Source organism: Epinephelus fuscoguttatus, linkage group LG21 (genome assembly GCF_011397635.1).
Source record: "Epinephelus fuscoguttatus linkage group LG21, E.fuscoguttatus.final_Chr_v1".
NCBI lineage: Eukaryota > Metazoa > Chordata > Actinopteri > Perciformes > Serranidae > Epinephelus > Epinephelus fuscoguttatus.
In genome coordinates this window covers 25417632-25438259 of record NC_064772.1, presented here as the reverse complement: position 1 = coordinate 25438259, position 20628 = coordinate 25417632, and the positions used below count along the sequence as shown (strand labels likewise).

The window sequence follows — 20628 nt, the reverse complement described above, 5'->3', positions numbered from 1 at the left end:
CAAGCGTGCATATACTATAACAGAGAGTCACAGAGAAACTGAATGTTTGCAAAAAGTGTCAAAACTAAAGGGCTGGAAAGGTGCGATACATTTACACGTCTCACATTAAGGAGACATGGGTGCATCTGAATCGCATACTTTTTCATTTTACTTTTTGTAGGTACTGTAGCTGCCCTTAAAAGTACATACTGTTCCTCATAACAGGCTCGCTCGAGATGAACTGCACCCTGCCTGGAGAGTAGACGAGATCAGGCGGCTGCAGCGGGGGCGGTGACAAAAAGCTGACAGTTTTCCCGGCAGTTTCCAGCAGCCTTCAGTCTGTACAGGAAGTCGCAGAAACACTCACATCCTGTCCATTATGATGTCGATTTATCAAAATATTGTCAGACTTATAAGTTTGTTCTCTGTCTCCAGTTGTTTTAATTATGATAGATTAATTTATGGCTTGGCTCTAAAACTGCGGCCGCCTTGCTATCGCAAGATTATCGCTGTCTACTTTTGTAATACGTCAGAGCAAGACTGGATGAAGTCGGACACAAAACTAACCGGCATGCATTGTGCGGCGGTCTGCGCAAGGCCTGGCTCATCTCGAACAAGCCTAATGTTACACCCTGAACCTTGACCTTTTTGCTCATATATCCGTTACCATAGAGATGAAACTAAATGATTTCATTTAGAGACAGCTCGGACAACTCTGATATTGATATTTTGCAATAAGTAATGACTGCATACATTATAGATTCTTACGTATTATATTCATGCTGGTAAAATTACATAGGCTATACATTTCTCTGCCATTGTTATTTAGGCTAAACCCTTTAAGTGTTGGTTATATTAATTAATATTCCTATTAATTGACGGGTCATCAGTCACCTCAATATCCTGGTATTTTTGGCATACTGCATTTGACATACAATGTATTGGGACATACTGAATCGATTTCTGGCACAGTGGCATGGTAGTGTGGGTATTGGAACAAACAGCGCGTTGCCACACGTAAAATATACACGCCCACTTCGGTGCCTCACGTGCTGCAAAGTGGTGTCATGACCAGGCCTACCTTCAGGAAGCTCTCATCTCCTGCTGGTGCTGTGGTGTCCCTGCCCTGTCCCTGGTCCAGGTACGTTGGTGAGTTGCAGTGTGAGCTGTTGTTTGTTTACTCAGGTCGCTCAGTTTTTCCATGGCTCGGTCTGCAGCGTGGCGTGCATGTTAAATGTGTCCTCAGTTTAGACTTGCAGGCACGGTAGCAGCTGTGGGAGAGCATTGTTAAGTTTCCTGCTGGTTTAATGACTCTGTAGCATAGCTTATTCTGTCCTGGTTGTTGGTTTAGAAATCTTCCCACAGGCTACTGACAGTGGGAGAGTTTCAGGCAGCCAAGATACTCTCCTAAAATGATGATTGGCCTAATGTCTTTATGTTTATTGGAATATTTGTGACAGATGCAACAGGTTCTTATTTCCCTTGAGGACAGAGATTGCCACTAATGCCTTGGTTTGACTATTAGCGTACTGGCTCCCTTGTAACTGCTTTGCTTTTATTGTTTTCATACCTGAGGTAACTTGTTTGGAGCTATTACTGCCTTTGTTCTTTGGACTGGTTACTGTTTTAATTCTGTTTGACATTCAAGTGAATGTTGGCTTTAACAGTTTGTTCTTTTGGACTACTTTTAATTTCCAGATATATTTATTTGTGAGTAGAATTTTTCTTTTTACATCATTGCAGAGCGACTTCTAAATTATAGGAGGAATTTGCCACAGTTTAAGTGGCTATCCAATCAGTGTTGATGGTAAATGCAGTCTGTTGAAGCAATGGATTTCTCAGTGTGTGTTGTATTGACAGAGAAGCTGAGTTTTTCTGAGTTTTCCATCTTGCACAGGCATTATTTCAGTGCCTACATGCACCAGGAAACAATGTGCCCGAGCTCCTGACGCTCAACCCCAAAATACTTCCCAAACCTACTATCACTGTAGTGTTGTCAACAACAAGCATGGCTTACTGTATAGAGCCTGAAAGGTGTGTATCACCACCACAGCCAACAGCTATCAGTTTGACGGACAAAACATAGCGTTTGGTGACAAAAATACTCACTCAGTGATTATCTGCTCTCTCAGCCCTGCTAGCTTTGGTTGTTTTTGTTCCCCAGTTTATCTTTGCGATCTTGAAAAAGGTCTCCAGTCATTTTCCAACCGGCCATAGTTAGCCCTAAAGCTGGTGATTGCCAGTACATTCAAGCACTTCATCCTGTGGAGGTAGAAGCAAAATAAAATGGCAGTGCACTCAGCCAGTCGTCAAAATACATACACCTTTGTCCGAGCGAGGAGTAAAACTTTCCTGCATAGTAATGCACACGCAGGCCCTCTCTGAGTTTGTAGTTGGCGACTGCCTCCAACAAACAAGAAGGAAGATTTGTTTTTGGATGCATCTAGAGCACACCCCCTGATACCCAGAGGTGGGGACGAGAAACACAAGCCGAAATAGCTGTAGTTCTTCCGAGCACCAGCGGTCATCAGCAGGTCACGGAAGAACGGAATGGAAGAAGCAGCCCTCAGAGACACAGAGAGCACCATCTAAAAATGTTGTTTTATGTCACACTATACCCCAAATTTGGATAGATGACGTTCATGTTGAAAAACAGCAAAGTTATTCTTTAAAGCTGCTGTCTGGATGAACTGTAATTGTTTCCTTGTAGTGAGTGGTCACAGCCAGACTGGCACACGGGGGGTGCAATGTGTCAAGTGCCTTAAGTGTGCCCTTGTGCTCACCATATGTGGAATCATTAGACCTTTGCTTCAACCCCCTTTTTGCAATTGGTTGCAGCCCCACTTTGGTCTAGTAGTAGCTATTATAAACATCAGGTATTTTAAAGGAGTTGTAGTTGATAATTTCACCTTTAACAAGACCTGGTTGATCCATCTACCCAGCTCCGTTACATGAGCTTAAATTCATACATATATATTCATATATTTCTTTTCTTTAAGGGTGTTTTGGATTGTGGGAAGTGATTTCAGCACTTGCAGGTATATAGAGAGCATAAACCCTGACAGTTTAGGTGATAAGGAACGATAAGCGTCAGACAACAGTGCTAACTACAAAGCTCTCACATCTAAAACAGCACGTAGCCTACACACAAAGACAGCAGATGTGCATATGAATTGTTTTTGTCAGATTTATCAAGCCACGCATACGCCTGATTCTGCTTTATAAATCTCAGTCACTGTGGAGTTGGCACACATGCAGGAGATTCAGTTCCCCTCCCACATTTAGCCATAGATGAATGGCTTCATCAGTCATAAATAATTTAAAAATATATTTTATAAATGTGCCTTTAATTGTCATTTTACAGAGCCCTGTGTGGCCTGCAAAAACTAATAACCCAATCAGTAACATTGGCAAACACCCTAAATAAATGGTGCCCATCTCTCAACTTACATTCAGTCTCCTCGTTGTCATCTCACCAGCAGCTATCTGAGCTATAACTGTGTGTTCGCCTGGTCTGAAGCAGACATCATTGCACATTCTTTCTCATAGATGACAGTTAAAGGATAGCTTCGGCATTTTTCAACCTGGACCCTATTTCCTTGTGTAAAGTGGTCAAACAGACTGATGTGAACAGTTTTTGAAATTGGTCCAGTATTGAAGGAGCAGGCAGCAGCCAGCAGCTGCGCAACAGGCTGTAATGGAAGCGCATGGGGCAATTGAACACCATCACTGTATGTCCGTTAAAGGGGGTTATTTTCACCACAGACAGGCTCAGATTGTTGTTATAAGTGTCTGAAGTGTCTCTTTATCTTTTACTTTGTCTGGGCTTTTTGTTATTGCCTCGTTAAGCAGAAGTCTCCTTCTGAAATATCACGAGATGTCACTTGTAACAGTGGAAACGTGTGAGGTCTGCAGAGAGTTTAATACCCAGAGTACTTTACTGTAAAGTATTTTAGTAGTTTAGTGTTATCTAAAATATATTCAATAGCATGGACGATTATTTACCAGATTTCAATCATGTGGATGAGGCTTTTGAATTTGACCACCAGCTGTATTTATGTGAGCTAGAGTATATGAAGCTGATGGTGTGACCCTCGGAGGAAAGATGCCTATATTGTAAAGACTGGTTCCTGTTTCTATGCATTTCCAAACTGTGCTGACAAAATGAGGAGCTACACTTCAAGCAGCAGTCATAGACTCTCTTTGTTGGATATGGATGTGCTGAGGATTTGGCTAGTTGTGCTACAAATGGATCCTAAGACTGATGTGCATACATTGCACACATTTTGACCGGGATGACTACTACCTATCAAAGAGGAGGAGAAGCTGAGATCTTATTTTCCTAAAGAAAACTGCTGCTCCAACAGTAGATTTACCTGCTTTAGACGAGTGGAAGTAGGCTAATGCTATTAGCTAAAGTTACTATGTTGACATGGCATAAGGTTACACATAAAAGCCCGGCAGGATAATGGCAAAAACAATCAATCAATAAATGATTAGGAGGTGCAAAATATCAACTGATTCAGCACTGATTGTGACAAATGTATATAGGCTGATTACCCATTTTCATCAGCTGACATTCATAGTGATAAAATAAGTGACATCAACAAGTTGACACTATCTATGCCACAGTGACAGAAAAATATTTATGCTTCAGCATAATATGATCTATTTTATGTTTTATACCTACATTTGCCCTTCCTATACATCAAGGAGATACCTATGGCAATACATTGGTAATGTCAGTTATTTGAAGAACCCCTATACACGGCCTTTTCTAATAAGATAATTATTTGTTATTCCCACAGCGGGGAAATTTGCAGTGTTATAGCAGCAGTAGTGGTTGCCAGCCGCTGCTCACCTCAATGCTGGACCAATTTCTTGAGTCTCTCTGACCAATTTACACAGGGAAGTAGGAAAAAGGTGTACATGTTGTTTATGTGCGTACGCCAAGTCTGTATATTTCTTGGTTTGTTTTGGAATACATACACACACACATACACACACACACACACACAAGCAATGCCTTGATCCTGTAAAGTAAAGGGATGATGGAAACTCCAAAACATATTCATCAGTTCCAAAAAGTTGAGTCTCTTTACACTTTTCCCTTCAGACTGAAATCTGGCAGAGACAGATGCATCATCAGCTTTGTACAGCAAACAGACGCTCATCATTGAAAAACAATTACAAACATTGCTGCATCCTCAATCCAGACTCAAAGTCACTCTTTCAGGACTCAAGGACTCCGTCACCTTCAAAGGTACTGCACTAGTGGACATGTATTTATAGTGAATTCCCAGTGCTTGGTGTATAAAGACAGGCTTTTTACACCTTGTGACTGCTGTCACCTTTTGAAATAATGACACATGTTACTCAGAGTCTACAGATTGTAATGTCTTTTCCTTTTAGCGGTTGAGACTCTTTAAGAGGAGTTTTTCTATATGGCTGTCAGTTTTTCAATTGCTCTTGTAATTCTGGTCTCTCATACATGTCGGTCACTTATATTTATGAATACATATAAATACATGTATGCCATTTAATTTCTTTCCACATGTGACTTTTTTCTTTTAAAGTGCTCTCTTTTTTCTGCTGCAAATCTCTGCAAGACCCCTACAACCTCAGTAATAACACTCCCCTGACCCCAGTCCCCCCCACTGCTGAGGATCCCAGTGAGACCACCAGCGACCTTTTAAACCTCACTCTGCCACGACGCGATTCAGAAGATTTATAACATCTGTCAAATCCAGCCTTTTCTCACCAGGGATTCAGCTCAAGTCCTCGTCCAAGCCCCAGACATTTCTTGACTAGACCCCCTGTTGGCTCAGCTCCCTGAGCACTTCTGCCTGTGCCGAGCAATTCGCCCATTACACTGCAGTCCACCTTTCTAAATTCCTCCAAGTCACCTTAGTGCTGACAACAATATAAAGGATCCGACAGCAACTGTACCCCCTACCTCCAGGCAATGGTTCAACCTTATATTCCAGCTTTGCACTCTGTAGTTAATAGGTGCTCAGCATTCTCTTCCCTGTGGCGACCTGGTTATCACTGCGCTCTGTCTGGACTATTCGCCCTCCTGGGTCCTCAGTTTTGAAATGATCCTCCTGTCAGCTACGAGACAGCAGAATCACTCCTTATCTATTGTATAATGAAAACTTCAGGCTATACCTCACCTCAGACTTTGTCCAGCCCTCCCTTTACTTTCATTTTTTCCTCCTTTAACACTTACAGCTAAAACTGAACAAAAATAAACCCTCAGCAATGTTTGACAGTGTCGGTGCCTGAACCACAGTATTGTCAGTTTTGTTGCCCTCTGACTTCTTTTCATTGCCAGACTACCTTTTTGGTATTAAGTGTGGATGCTTCTGAATCTACTACTACTGCTACTACCACTACTTTTAATACTGCTACTACCACTAAAGCCCTGTTTCCAACAAACACTTTCAGTATGGTACCTTTGGAATCAAAAGTAACCCTTCAGACATGGTACCTGGACCCTAATGTTTCCACTGCAAACAGTAATCTTCAGTGTGGGCGTGGTTGTTGTCACTCACTGCTCCATGCAGCACTCACTGTATTTCCTGTATATCGGTGAAAAATGATATTAAAAAATAGCGGGTTTGTGCATTTAGTCCTCCTAAGGCAAGCTTGGGGATTTAGTCTTGCTGTTTTTTTTGTTTTTTTTTGACCGAGTGAGGGTTAGAATACATGCAGTTGACATAATCCTGTCTAACACTTATAGATCCACTCATTACTAAAATTATATGACATATAAAAACTAAAGTAAAAGTCAGAGTCCTCACAATGTGTCAGTTGATTCACATTGTCAACTCATACATTGAGTAACCTACCACCTTAAAAGTCGCCGGCAGTCGGCCCAGTGAATGAACATGGTTTCATTTTATAGTTACAGTCTACTAATAAACTCTCCACGGTATGAACAGTGGTTACATGAGCCTCAAAACCAGCCACAACTCAGCCCTGAGCAGAGTGACTGTCTGTCAGCAGAGCACAGCTCCACCTTTTAGTACCAGATCTGTGTGCTACACTAGGTACCCCAACAGAAGGGGGACCAAAAATGGGGATGATATGGAACGGCTCCATTGGTACCATCCACAACTTTTCACAGTGGAAATGAAAAAAAGCATACTGAACTGAACTGCTCAGTGGATTAGGGACTTATTTCAACTGCTTCTGCTACTACTGCTATTACTAATACTGCTACCATTACTACTACATTTGCATTTTCAGCCAAGGTTTCAACCTCATCATTCCCACGCATTTTCTGCAGGAAATGCTTTTTCTAGTTCTAAACCTTGTTGTATTTGTTTGGCACAGTTGCCGCCGCTGAAGGGGCTACCAATAAGCTTGGAATGTAATTTAAGTACAGTATGACCTCATGTGGTTCCTGGTCACCCACTACACAACACAGACACACACCATGCTCCACCACTTCTCTTGCTTTCTCTGCATGAAGTTTGTGAATTTGTAAGTGGCAGACAGCCTGGCAGGCTTATCCGCATGCACACTGAAGACAGAAGGCGCTCTCTTATCAGCTTGAGTATATGTTATTATTTAATAAGGGCTCCATATGCATGCATGTGCAATATGTACGTCTGTATTTTATGCATGATACATGTCGTCAATATGATGTAGTATGTACTAACTGTATACATTATGTATATTTATGCACATGATATTATGTCAGTCAAACTGCGGCATATGCAAGCACCAACAGTTACTGGAATGTCAGTCATGACAGTAACGTTGTTTGAAAATCTGAAATTTAAAGTGTTAGACTGTCAGATGAGAAATGTTTCCCTTCTGCACTTCATGCAATTGTTTTACTCTGCAGTAAAGGCTGCAGGACGGCTTATTTCCCAAATGTTAACCAGGATTAGGTTAAGAACTCCCTTGTCAGCGTCAAGTCAAAAAGTATGCGTTTGCTTCTGTGTGTGTGTGTGTGTGTGTGTGTGTGGTTACTCATGCCACAGGAGAATCAGACAGAGTTAAATAAGAGAAGGCACTCACATCCATCCCAGTCTCTCCCCATCGCTGGAGATGACAGGCAAAATGCTGACACCGCCCTCCTCTCAAATTGAATTTGAGATATAATATATTCTTGTTTTAATATGAGTGGTAAATCATGCGGGAATAACCCACGCTCACTCACGTCTGTGCTCTCTCTGTGTTTCCCTGGATCAGTGAGGGGTGGATGGATGGATGGATGGATGGATGGATGGATGGATGGATGAACGGAGGGGTTAAATGTGATTTGACACAAATCTTGCTTTCTTCTTTGTCACATGCAGACAGGCAAACAACAGCGCACAGAGAGACGTAACATATTCTGTCAAAGCCCGACTCCTGCATACTTTACAGCTTGTTTTGTAGTTCCGTGGCTTCACATGTCTCCATGCCCTTACACCCTAGTTAGACCTTTTTTTTTAAAAAAAAAAAAGCAACACCTTGCATCCTGTTAAAAGTTCTTCAGCACATTGCAAAGACAACAGCTAATAGCCAGCTGACTGCTACACTAAAAGGAAAATGTGCTTCTTTGCCGAGTTATATGAGATGACTGATACCATTGTCAGACATGAGAGTGGTATCAATCTTCTAACTCTCAACAGGAAAGCAAATACGTGTATTTCTCAAAATATACAACTTGTCTTTTATATGGCTTTCTCTGTAACAGGAAAACTCCAAATCCAAACATTGCAGAAAGACAAAAAACATAAATCTAAATCATGTTGTGATTCTAACGGTTTTGATACACATCTAATAGAGAGTAGGGTAGAGCAGGGACCAAAGTATCAGGAGGAGAGTTTTAACACAGACCCTTTCTCTTGTAATACAGAAGTCTGGACCTGGCCGGGAAGTGCACATGTGGAACACCTCACTACTGAGTCCATAACTGAAAATCACCCCGTTCTAATGGGCTTTGTCGGAGTTACAGACGAAAAACTTTGAAAAGATTTTTCACTCATTGTAGAAATTGGAAAAAACAAATGTTTCTCAATTTTAGGCAATATTTATTTAAGATTTTAAATGTATAGGAAGGTTTATCATGCTCGCATATCTTTGATGCTAGCCAGGGTAAAGATGACAGGACAAGGGAAGGACAAAGGTAGCATGGTGTTGCTGATCGGTTTGTGACTGTCCTTGCTGTTAATGAAAAAGCATGATTTGGAGATTGTAGTGCATACAGTAGATAAGGATTTGTGATTTCTTGGCGGCACGATGCAGCAGTGGTTAGCATTGTTGCCTTATAGCAAGAGGGTTACTGGTCCGAACCTGGGGTTGAGGGTTCGAACCCAGGGTGGGGGAGCCCTTCTGTAGGGAGTTTACATGTTCTCCTTGTGTCAGTGTGGGTTTTCTCTGGGTACTCCAGCTTCCTCCCACAGTCCAAAGACATGCAGGTTAATTGGTGACTCTAAATTGTCCGTAGGTGTGAATGTGAGTGTGAATGGTTGTTTGTCTCTATGTGTCAGCCCTGTGATAGTCTGGAGACCTGTCCAGGGTGTACTCCACCTCTCGCCCAGTGTCAGCTGGGTGACCCCCAGTGGCATAAGCGGTATTGGAAAAGGAATGACTGAGTAACATGACATTTGCTTGCATGGCTAACTGAAGCATTAATGAATTTTAAATGCCAGAAATACTCAGTTTATCCGACCGTTACTTTTGTACAATACCTGTGTTTCTATTATCCCAATCGAAAGGGGCAAAAGAAGCCATGCACAACTTAAACTCCCGATCTGATTGTGTCTCACTAATTCATCCAGAATTTATAAAATGGTTGATATTTGTGAAGGATGTGTTAATGTTGTTCCCAGTAAAATATGGTTACTCTAAATAAATGCATCTCTGTGGAAAGAGGGATCACTAAAAAGTTAGACCTTTGTACCTCTGCCCTTTGTGTGACAAGGTTGAAGCTAGCACTGTAATGCTTTGCTTTGTTTTTGTGATATTTAAAAAGACAAGAGGTAAAGGCAAAAATGAGGAGACTCTGAGCTCAATTTGTAAAATCAATAATTAACTTGAATGATGAGCTCCACTGCTTTGTCAGCATGCTAAGTCGGCATATACAGTAAGGGCAAAATAAGGACTTGTGCCAGCACACTGCATTAACTTTAGGTAATGGTTGGACGATGGCCCAACAGCAGCCAATGGCCAACTGTCAGTATGCATGTGAGAGCTCTAACAGCTTAAAGGGAAATTTTGGTTTATTTCAACCTGTCTCCTATTGTCCTAAATTTGTTTCAAGTGACTAGTGACATAAAAATAATAGTTAGCATGTTAGCTGTTTTATGGAAATAGCCTAGATACAGCCGGGGCGCATAGTAGCGTCAGACCTGTTAAAACGTAAGTGAACAGGTAACCTTCAAGTGCAAAGCTAGTCCACTAAACAAGCTTTTTTTCCACAAAGACCGCCTCATATCGTTAGGATAAATGTCAGAGAACATATAGAAAACGACATGTAAACGTGTTGTCTTACCTTACCGGTGTGCTGCCATGTTTGTTTACCATTTAGCTCTGCTTTCCAAAGCGTGGCCGAAATATATCTCGCAAGCTCTAGATAAAGCCCAGCTGGATAGTACTCCAGGTGGAGGTGTCCTCGGTCACATGAAATCTCGCGAGAACAAGCAGCAACAGCTGGAAGGCAGAACCGGACAGTAGCCTGAAAAGTTCATTCATTTATTTTATGAAAGATTTATAGAATAATGGCTGACTTTTTGCCAGACTTCGACTTTGTGGAGGAGGAGTTTGATTTTGCAGAGTTTGATGGCCACCCTTATTTATTTGAGCCAGAATACACTGACAAAGAGCTTCGTGAAATTGAAGAATGGAGGAGGAGAGAGAGAGAGGCCCAACAGGTAGAGGACGAGAGGGGAGGAATGGCTGCTGCAAGGCTTTAGCTCTGGAGATTGGTGGTGTACCTGTGAATGCTGTGCCCCAGTGCCCACAGAAGAGGAATGCCTCTGTTGCAAGGAATGGGAGCGGTTGCAGCCTTATTTTCAAGGTCTGGATGTGACCGAGGACGAGACACCTCCACCTGGAGTAGTATCCAGCTGGGCTTTATCTAGACCTCGTGAGATATATTTCGGCCGCGCTTTGGAAAGCAGAGCTAAATGGTAAACAAACATAGCAGCACACCGATAAGGTAAGACAACACATTTACATGTCGTTTTCTATATGTTCTCTGACATTTATCCTAACGATATGAGGCGGTCTTTGTGGAAAAAAGCTTGTTTAGTGGACTAACTTTGCACTTGAAGTATGCCTGTTCACTTACGTTTTAACAGGTCTGACGCTACTATGCACCCCGGCTGTATGTAGGCTAACGGCTAACATGCTAACTATTATTTTTATGTCACTAGTCACTTGAAACAAATTTAGGATGATAGGAGACAGGTTGAAATAAACCGAAATTTCCCTTTAACAACACCTTTAACAACAGCAAAACCAGGACAACAGCCCTGAGCTGATAATACCTTGTCTGCTGTGCCATCAGTCAAATTGACACCCCAGAGTTTAAAATTGTTTGACTTCCTTATTTGTTCAAAATAGAGGCATTTATCATCATCCCCAAAGGCCAAAAAGCCATAAATAATTGAAAGTAAAATATGGAAAAGGAAAAAAAAAAACACCATAAAATGCATGACACAAATCAAGCTTTGCTATTCAGCCTTTTATTCTTTATGTACTTTTCATGTTCAACAGGAAAATCGGTAAACCCTGGGAGCTTAATAGCAGCATAATGCGTTAAAATTCTAAAATCAATTCATTTGACAGCACATATTAATGTTCTTGACTCCCGAGTCACACTCAGGATGCAGAATGAAAATGACCCCTTTCAGTAATGTGTTGGGTTTTAATTCTTACCTCCTGGCAATTGTTTTTCTTTCCTTTTCATATTGGCACCGTAGTAGCTCAATCATATACACAACTACTGTACACACACACAGTGCAGAGATGAATTTGAATAATCACACTTGCTCATACATAAAAGCCCCCGAGCTAATGCCCCACACACGCATCGGTGCTGAATTTCTTCTCTGTGTTGTGATAATTATTGTAGGCAGACCGTGTAGTTTAGCAGAGAGGCAGAAATGCGATGTGGCCTGCAGTCTTACCTGCCATTCATTGCTCTCAATAGAGCTTATGGAGACATTAGGCAGAAGTTATTAACTACAGCAGAGACAAGGAGAGATGGGGAGAGAAGCCAACTCACTTACTAAGCTCACTGTGCGAAATAAAAAGGCACTGGTGCATGAGGGAGCGTGTGCTTCTCTGGGCGTGCACATGAGTGTAAACTTCCCTGTGTATGCATACAGTAGCAGCCCTGTGTGTGTGTGTGTGTGTTTTTGCATTAAAGAGAAACAGAGAATGACTTTACGCTTGCATCAGTCATTTGTATCCATGAATCAAACCTTAAACGCCATAAGCTATATTTTGTTTATGCTGTGATGCAGTGCAGAACAATGATGCTGTCAGTGATGAGATCCGCCGAGTGATGCGAGGTGCATCAATTTGCTCCATTCATCTGTGCGCGACGCAACAGACAACATATGTGCTCACAACACGCCTGCCCTTGTGCACACCGACGGCGCTTTGCACTGCAACAGTCTGCATTCAGTCCTTTAAAATAAAAATAGAGATGGTAACATCTCTGAAAATGTCAACATATGCCAAAAAAGCATTTGCATTTGCTTTCATATTCAAATCTGTTCTCCCATGATATGCCGTTAAAGGGAAAAACAGCTGCATAAACAACATCTTGCAGAATATAACATAGAGATTTAGGTCCCTCTGTTTTGATGCGTGTGTTTCATTAAATTCACAGGTACGTATCAGTGATTTGTAGTCTTATCAGAGTGGAATACCCAGTGGTGCCATTCTTTAAAACTTTAGTCACCATTTCTCTTTTGCATACTTTTCCCAGATTTTAAGCCTGACTCGGTTTTATTAGGGTAGGGTATGTCTGTGTGAACATGCGTGTGTGTGTGTGTGTCTACTGGTACAAAATGAGCAAGACTTAAGAAGCATTTATCATGATTAGTCTTTCATCAGTGGACCAGAAGAGGCCTTTAATATCATTGACAGTCATTCCCTGCTTTTTCCATCTTCATTTTTTACCCCACCCGTCCCTGATTCACTCAGCTCTGCCTCCTCCAGAGGCTGTTTTCATCAAAGAAGCTCAATAATCAGCAACCGCCACCGCACCCTCTCCACCCATCACCTCGGGCCTATAAGAGCACTCATTAGCTTGACCTTGCTCGCTGTTTGGGCGCAGGGGTGAGGGGAGTTGTTATCCATATCTGACATCGTGGGCACATCCGAGCAAGCTAACATGATGCGGCGATCGACCGAGCATTTCTCTCTCTTAAGCATCAAGGTGGGAAAACTGCACTGAACTCCCAAGTCTGTTCAGAAAGGAACACTGCTGCCATTTTGTAACCTGGTCTCAGTAAATAACAGTAAGCAGTGATGTAAGTGTCGACAACAGTACATGAAATCACACGTGCTGCAAAGCATTACATCCCTGCTTTTATCATCTGACATATAAATCCAGCCCAGCCAAGTCCCCAGAAGAAAATACTGGCATGTTACATTTCTGCAAACCACAGATACATTACATTTATATGTTTCATGTGTACACTGCTCAAAAAAATGAAGAGAACACTTAAATCTCACATCGGATCTTGATGAACGAATTATTCAAGTTGAAAATCTTTACTGATGTACATTGTATAATTTGTTGAGAACAAAATGACGTAACAATCAGTGGAAACCAAATTTATCAACCCACTGAGGGCTGGATTCAAAGTCACACTGACTCAATAGTGTGTATGCCCCCCGTGTGCCTGTATGCACTCCCAGCAATGTCTGGGCATGCTCCTGATGTGTCGGCGGATGATGTCCTGGGGGATCTCCTCCCAGACCTGGATCAGGGCATCAGTTAGCTCCTGGACAGTCTGTGGCGGTACTTGGCAGCGTAGGTTGCACTGTTACATAACATCCCTTAGGTGCTCAGTAGGATTTAGTTCAGGGCAATGAAAGGGCCAGTCAATGGCATCAATGCCTTTGTCATCCAGGAACTGTCTACACACTCTGGCCACATGAGGCTGGGCATTGTCCTGCACCAGGAGGAACCCAGGGCCAGCTGCACCAGCGTAAGGTCTGACAACCGCTCTGAGGATTTCATCCTAGTACCTAACAGCAGTCAGGGTACTGTTGGTTATGACATGGAGGTCTGTGGGACCTTCCAAGGATATGCCTCCCCAGACCATCGCTGACCCACCACCAAACAGGTCTAGCTGGATGATGTTACAGGTAGCATAACGTTCACCACGACGTCTCCAGATTCTTTCACGCCTGTCACATGTGCTCAGTGTGAACCAGCTCTCATCTGTGAAGACAATGGGGCACCAGTGGCGGACCTGCCGATTCTGGTGTTCTCTGGTGAATGCCAGTCGAGCTACATGGTGCTGCGCTGTGAGCACAGGTTCCACTAGAGGACGTTGGGCCCTCATGCCACCCTCATGGAGTCTGTTTCTGACAGTTTGCTCAGAAACATGCACACCAGTAGCCTGCTAGAGGTCATGCTGTAGGGCTCTGGCAGTGCTCCTCCTGTTCCTCCTCACACAAGGGAGCAGATACTGATCCTGCTGCTGGGTTAATGCCCTTCTACGGCCCTGTCCAGCTCTCCTCGTGTCCATCTTGAGACTGCTGCAAGACATGGCAAACCTTCTTGTGACAGGATAAGGAGAGAGCAACTGTCTGTGGACACCACATGTAAAACCATTTCCTCTTTGACAGCTGTCTTGCTTTTGCCTCTCCATTGCACCTGTTGTCACTTTCATTTGCACCAAAGTAGGTGAAACTGGTTCACAATTACTTGTGCTTCCTAAATGGACAGATCGATATCCCTGAAGTTTAACAGACTTGGTGTTATACTGTGGCCATTAAGTGTTCCCTTAATTTTTTGGAGCATATTAACATTTCTGAAGTAACTTCTGTCTGCCAAGCTTCAGACCAATATTGCTGACCAACAAACAACAAAACTGGTTGGTTTTAGGGAGACAGCAGCAGCATTTCCAGCTGTAACTGTGCCACCAGAAGGGTGTTTTAGGCCAAAACATAATCTTCTCCTCACCATAACCAAGTGGTTTTTGTGCCCAAATATAACCACACATGAACCACAGTGTTGCTGTGTTGATGTCAAGTTTCATTATATCTGCTACATAACGCTTCATGCATGTATCTGTGATTTGCATAAAAAGACAGTGCCAACATTTGCTCTGGTTATAAGTTCATTTGCTCTGGTGTTAGATACTGTTAAATCTACAAGCTTATCCAGTAGTAATCATGAGATGCAGAAGACAGGGGCTGCATCTTATTATATAAAAAAAAAACAAAACACAAACGCCCCCACAATTACCAAAGACCAAGATGTTTTGACTGACTGCCTGAAAACCTTAAGATGAAGATTTTTCAGCACATTATATTAAGAACAAAATTAGTTTTTTTTATTTTCAGACTGTCTTGGATCAAGAAAAGAAAAACATAAAAAAAATCTATATATGAAATTTAAATGAAATGGCTAAGATCTATAATTCTGTTCTTGTGGTACTAAGATAATCAGATCAAAGCTTGAGAGCAAGCAGACTTTTATCCAGCAGACAAGACAAACTGGAGAATCACAAAACGACCTCCTCCAGGGTATTAGAGGAAACCCACCATCTATTTATCATCACATCAGTAGTTGAGAAAAAGCTCAAGTGGCAGGACAGAGCCCCATAAAGCCGGGGTCCCTGTTCTCTCTCCACACAGTCCTCAAGAACAGCAGTAGCTACCAGCGCTGAACTCTTTATGTGTCTTTTAACTACACAGTATCTGTCTAGTTCACTTTTGATCTCTGGCGAGACAAAGGGGGGTGGGGGTAGAGAAATGCCAGACAGTCATTTCTTACCTTTCTTGGAGGGCTGAGAAAATCAAGTGCGGTGTTAAATCTGATCCTGTCAGTGCAGTTGACGGCTATTGGGGACTCTGTAAGAGGCTTTATTTCTGCTGTGGATCTGTTGTCTGTGGGGTTTTTCTTTAAAAGCTAAGGGAAAGACAGAGAAAGTCTTTGGGAGCTCAGTGGAAAATATATTCTTTTTTTTTCCGTCTGTCTGGCAGAAAAAGAAGAACATCCATTCTTGTTTGATTTTACTTTACAGTGTTTGGATTATGACAACAGAAGACAATGCGCACACCTGCTGCATACAGTATGGGAACAACCTAAACACATGCATACACATAAATTTAAACGCTTAGACACACACAGATATGGTATGTTCTTTCCTGCTTTCTTTGGTACATGTTTAAATGTGTTCTTCCTCTATCCTTGCAAAATGTTAAGGATCAGCTCCACTTTGCTCATCATCTGTTCAGTGAACAGTTATAAACAAAATGTGTCAAGCATCACCTAAGCATCCTAAGTGGTTCCTATTTGGTGGGTCGCAGTCCAAAAGGGGGTTGCAAATTCTGAATGGACACAAGTATGATACTGAATATATTAAACTGTGTGGACCTTGAACAGATGAACAAATCTGGACCGTGTGGCTGGACCAGTTGGGAACCACTGTCCTAACCTATCATATTGTATCTGCTCAGGTTAAAGGACAGTCGATGGCCCAGCTGGCTTTATAGGCAACTTCATCCGAATGCCATGGTCTGCTCATCTGTCAAACTCCCATCACTATATAACGTCAGACCGTACAAAAATATTGGATGTAGCCACTGTGACATCATCCATTGGTTTGTGGACTCCCATTTTAAAACCTCGAGTTGAGCAATATGGCAATTGCGATCTTGGATTTGTGGAACCAGATATGACTCAATGTGACCATATTTGGATGAGAGGGTGGAGCTGTGGAGGAGTGAGGGGTGGACCTGACTCCTACGCCACGCAGGCAGCCTGTCAAGATTTAAACTGGTGAGTTTTATAACAGATTCACCCCTGTAAGTTGACATGAACAGGAAATAAGCTATAGAGGCCAAGACCTTTTCTTGTACCAGGCTGTAAACATGTTTGTTGCTGCCTTAAAGTTGGGCATTTTAATTTGGGGGTGTGTGGAGATTGCCACCTGTTTTGGAGTCAGTCTCAAGTTGCCATTTGAATAACTGTAGTTTTTGGCACTTCTGTGTTGGCTTCATTTTTCAATCCCGGAGGTTGCCCTTTGTGTATGAGTAGTTCTACCAGTCTGAACAATAGCCACAAATTAGCAACCACTCTGGTATGAGAACCTTTGCTGAATTTTGTACATTGTCTTACTGAATAAAGAACACAGTATCAGAATAAATGCTGAGTGTAAGAGGGCAGGCAAATCTACAAGGTCATCAAGTGGGCACTTGAGCTTTTCTTGAGTTGTGTCTAACACACAGAAAGGCTCAACAGTGTGTTCCAGGCATCCATGAACCACCTCCCTCTTCATCTGCACCCACATACTCAACACAACTCTCCATATCAAGACAATATCACCAACTAATAGCTTGTTTACTAACTTCTACCAGCTAACCAAGCTAGCCAGCCAAATAATGACCCTCAGCTTTGGTGCTCTGCCATTGTTCTGATGGCCCATTATTCCAAAACCCCAGTAGTCCAAAATATGTCCCATTGGCCCAAAGGAAATGTGTCCAACAGCCATTGTTCTAAAACAAATGCCCATTGTTCTGAAATCAAACACTCTCAAGATGGTTAGAAAGGTTCATGGCCTGTAACCAGTCCGCCGCAATATTTTTTAACCTACAATGGCAAAGGCTTGACTGACTTTATACTCTGCCTCTTGTTGGCTAACCCAGTTATTCACACCTTAACCAAGCCAGTTGTTCACACCTAAACCAAGCCAAAAATGAAGGCAACAAGTGCTAGCCAATCAGGGGCAGAGTAGGGTGGGTCATGCTTTTACCATAGTAGATAGGAAATGGCTAGGGAAGGTCTGATTACATGTTTGGGAGAATGTGTATTTTCGGAGCAATGGGTGGTAGTTTTCAGGGTAACAGGCTGTGGGACAAATACGCTCTCAGTCCAGTGAGACATTTTGCGGACTATCAGGGTTTCAGAATAATGAGCTGTCGCAATAATAGGTTGTGCCCCTCAGCTACCTCATCTTAGCAACGGCAATGCACACACCCCCATGTACCACATCATGTTAGGCTAACCGCAACCTTGGAAGCCATTGGCTATTGGTCTGACAACACTTTAGCCTCTAGGGGCAATTTGGCAGGTAACAGATATCCAGACCAAGACTTCCTCTTCCATTTGTCAGTCATTGTTTACAGTCCGAGCTTGAGGTGTTTCAGTACCAGATAACACTTCAGCTACTCTCTATAGACCAGGGGTGTCAAACTCATTTTAGTTCGGGGGCCACATACGGTTCAATTTGATGACGAGTGGGCTGGATCTGTGAAACCATCAACCATTGCATAATAACTAAACATATAATATTTAATATATAAAGTTTGATGCAACAAAGATTCTTGATTTTCAGGACTGGTGTAGTGTAGAATGTCCTGAACTCAAATATTTCAGTTATTGTCAGAAATTATAAAGCAGCTGTCACTAGCTCCCTCCGTCAGCTTGATCTGGGCGGTTTGAAGGCATTATTCAACACATATTAATGTCAGTATATAGATGCACTACAGTTGAAGTGTTAGCTGATGTGACCATGGAGATTAGAATTACTGCTGCCTTGACCCCAGTTCATTTTGCTACATTTACTAACTGTACTGATTAGCTGTTGCTGGGTAGCTACCTCGCCAACACTGCAAGCAGATAATAAGCATGAGTGAACCGACAACTGTCAGCGGCAGAATTATATTAAACTTTTAATGAGAGAGAATTATTGTTTATTAACTTTCCTTAACTTATACTTTGCAACTGTAACTGTGAGCACACCGCTTGACTCTGCTCCGCTGTCTCAGCTGTGATGCACAGCTTGGCGCCGGTGCTGAGAGTCTAGTAACGATGGGACTGCCCTCATTTCCCATCATGTCTGTCTAGTGCTGATCGAGCGTTAATCTAGTAATTTAAAGTTTTCTGTTGGGCCCATATGTTCAGAATGCAAATGTGACTTTGTGTTAATAAAAAGTCACAGTGTTTATAATGTGTCTGTTCAGAACATGGTAGCTTATGTTGGTAATTGTCATTTTTTGTGCGGGTTTAGAGTTTCGACCATTATTGAGGTGGCTGTTACATTTGTTGAGACCAGCTGTGTTTTACGATATACCTGGGAAACAGGCTGCAATGATAGTTACAGTGGGTAACTGGTATATTTTGGGACAAGAAAGGTCTGTAAGAAATTGACTGATGAAATTGGTGGACAAGAATGTTGTTGGTACGATCATCTCTTCTTTACAGTTATCCAAAGAGAGATTGTCTGTCGAATGAAAGTTGGGAATTAAAGTTAATAAAAACCCACTAAGGTAACTCATTGTTAGACAATAGTCAGCGCGTTCTGAGATTGCATTTCAGCCAATGTGCTCCATCTCTTCTGCTCTGCACACGGACTGTTTACCTGCATGCAACCAAAGCCCACTCAAACATGACTGATCAATACCACTCAGACTAAAAATAGATTACAAACAGAAACAGAATGCTTTTCATACCAAAATCTTGTCCTGTTGCTACAGATTCTGCATCCATGTGCAGAGATCTGTTTACAGAGATTAGGCTAACAATATATCAGGCTAACTAGCATGCCACCAATCCTCCTGTTTGGTGGAGGCTTGGTGGTCACTGCCATGGGTGTGTGTGTGTGTGTGTGTGTGTGTGTGTGTGTGTGTGTGTGTGTGTGTGTGTGTGTGTGTATTTCAAGCCTCACTAGGGGAGCCGTTACAGGCCAGGTGACAGATTGTCCAGACAATTGCTTTTAACAAGCTGGAGGGAAAGTAGGGCAAAAATACTAATGTCTCGCCTCACCGATCCATTCCACCTCAATACATATTTTCTTTCGCTCTCTATAATTTATAAGTGGATGCTTCTTCCCCACACATCTCACACACGTATGGGACAGATGCTAATGTGAACTCACATGTGCTGTAGCAGAGCATGGCAACAGGCGCACACACTGTAGAGAAGCAGCAGGTTGGGACAGGAGGGCTGCTTTATCTGTTTTTATCATTTCCAGGTTTTTGTTTTGGTAAATACCAAAAGCCCAAGGGTGGTGCACCAGCACATGTTGTTTTAGAAATGATGTGCTCATGCATGTTTGAGTATGTGTCTCCGCCTGTCTGACTGTCTGTCTGTTTGTTTATTTGCATGCTATTAAACCCCAGACCAATGTGACCGTCTTAAGTCTCAGCAGAGTGGTAAGTGCAGGATAAGATTAGCCAGTGTAGGACAACTAATCAATTAGAAACCAAATGGATTTATTGTTAGCTCCCAGCTGCATGCAATATGGTCAGGAAGAGGGGTCTGCCAGTCAAAGAATGGAATTAAAGTGTGTGTGTGTACGTGTGTATAAGAGCAGGAGAGACGGTAGAGAAAAGAGACGAAAGTAAGTAAGGAAGAAAGACAGGGAGAGGAAGAGATGCAGTTTCCTGTAACAGGTAGACTGTGAGGAAGGCTGGGGGAGTATTTTCTCTTGTTTGTTCTACCTGGCA

General features: G+C 42.4%; 1 long non-coding RNA gene across 1 annotated transcript in view; it reads left to right on the top strand.

Annotated features, from left to right (window-relative positions):
• Window positions 1–1021: 1021 nt before the first annotated feature.
• Window positions 1022–20628, top strand: part of LOC125881558 (uncharacterized) — a 47179-nt gene continuing 27572 nt past the window's right edge. Inside the window, exon 1 of the long non-coding RNA XR_007448244.1 lies at window positions 1022–1120. This is a non-coding gene — a long non-coding RNA (uncharacterized LOC125881558). The remainder of the gene's footprint in view (window positions 1121–20628) is intronic.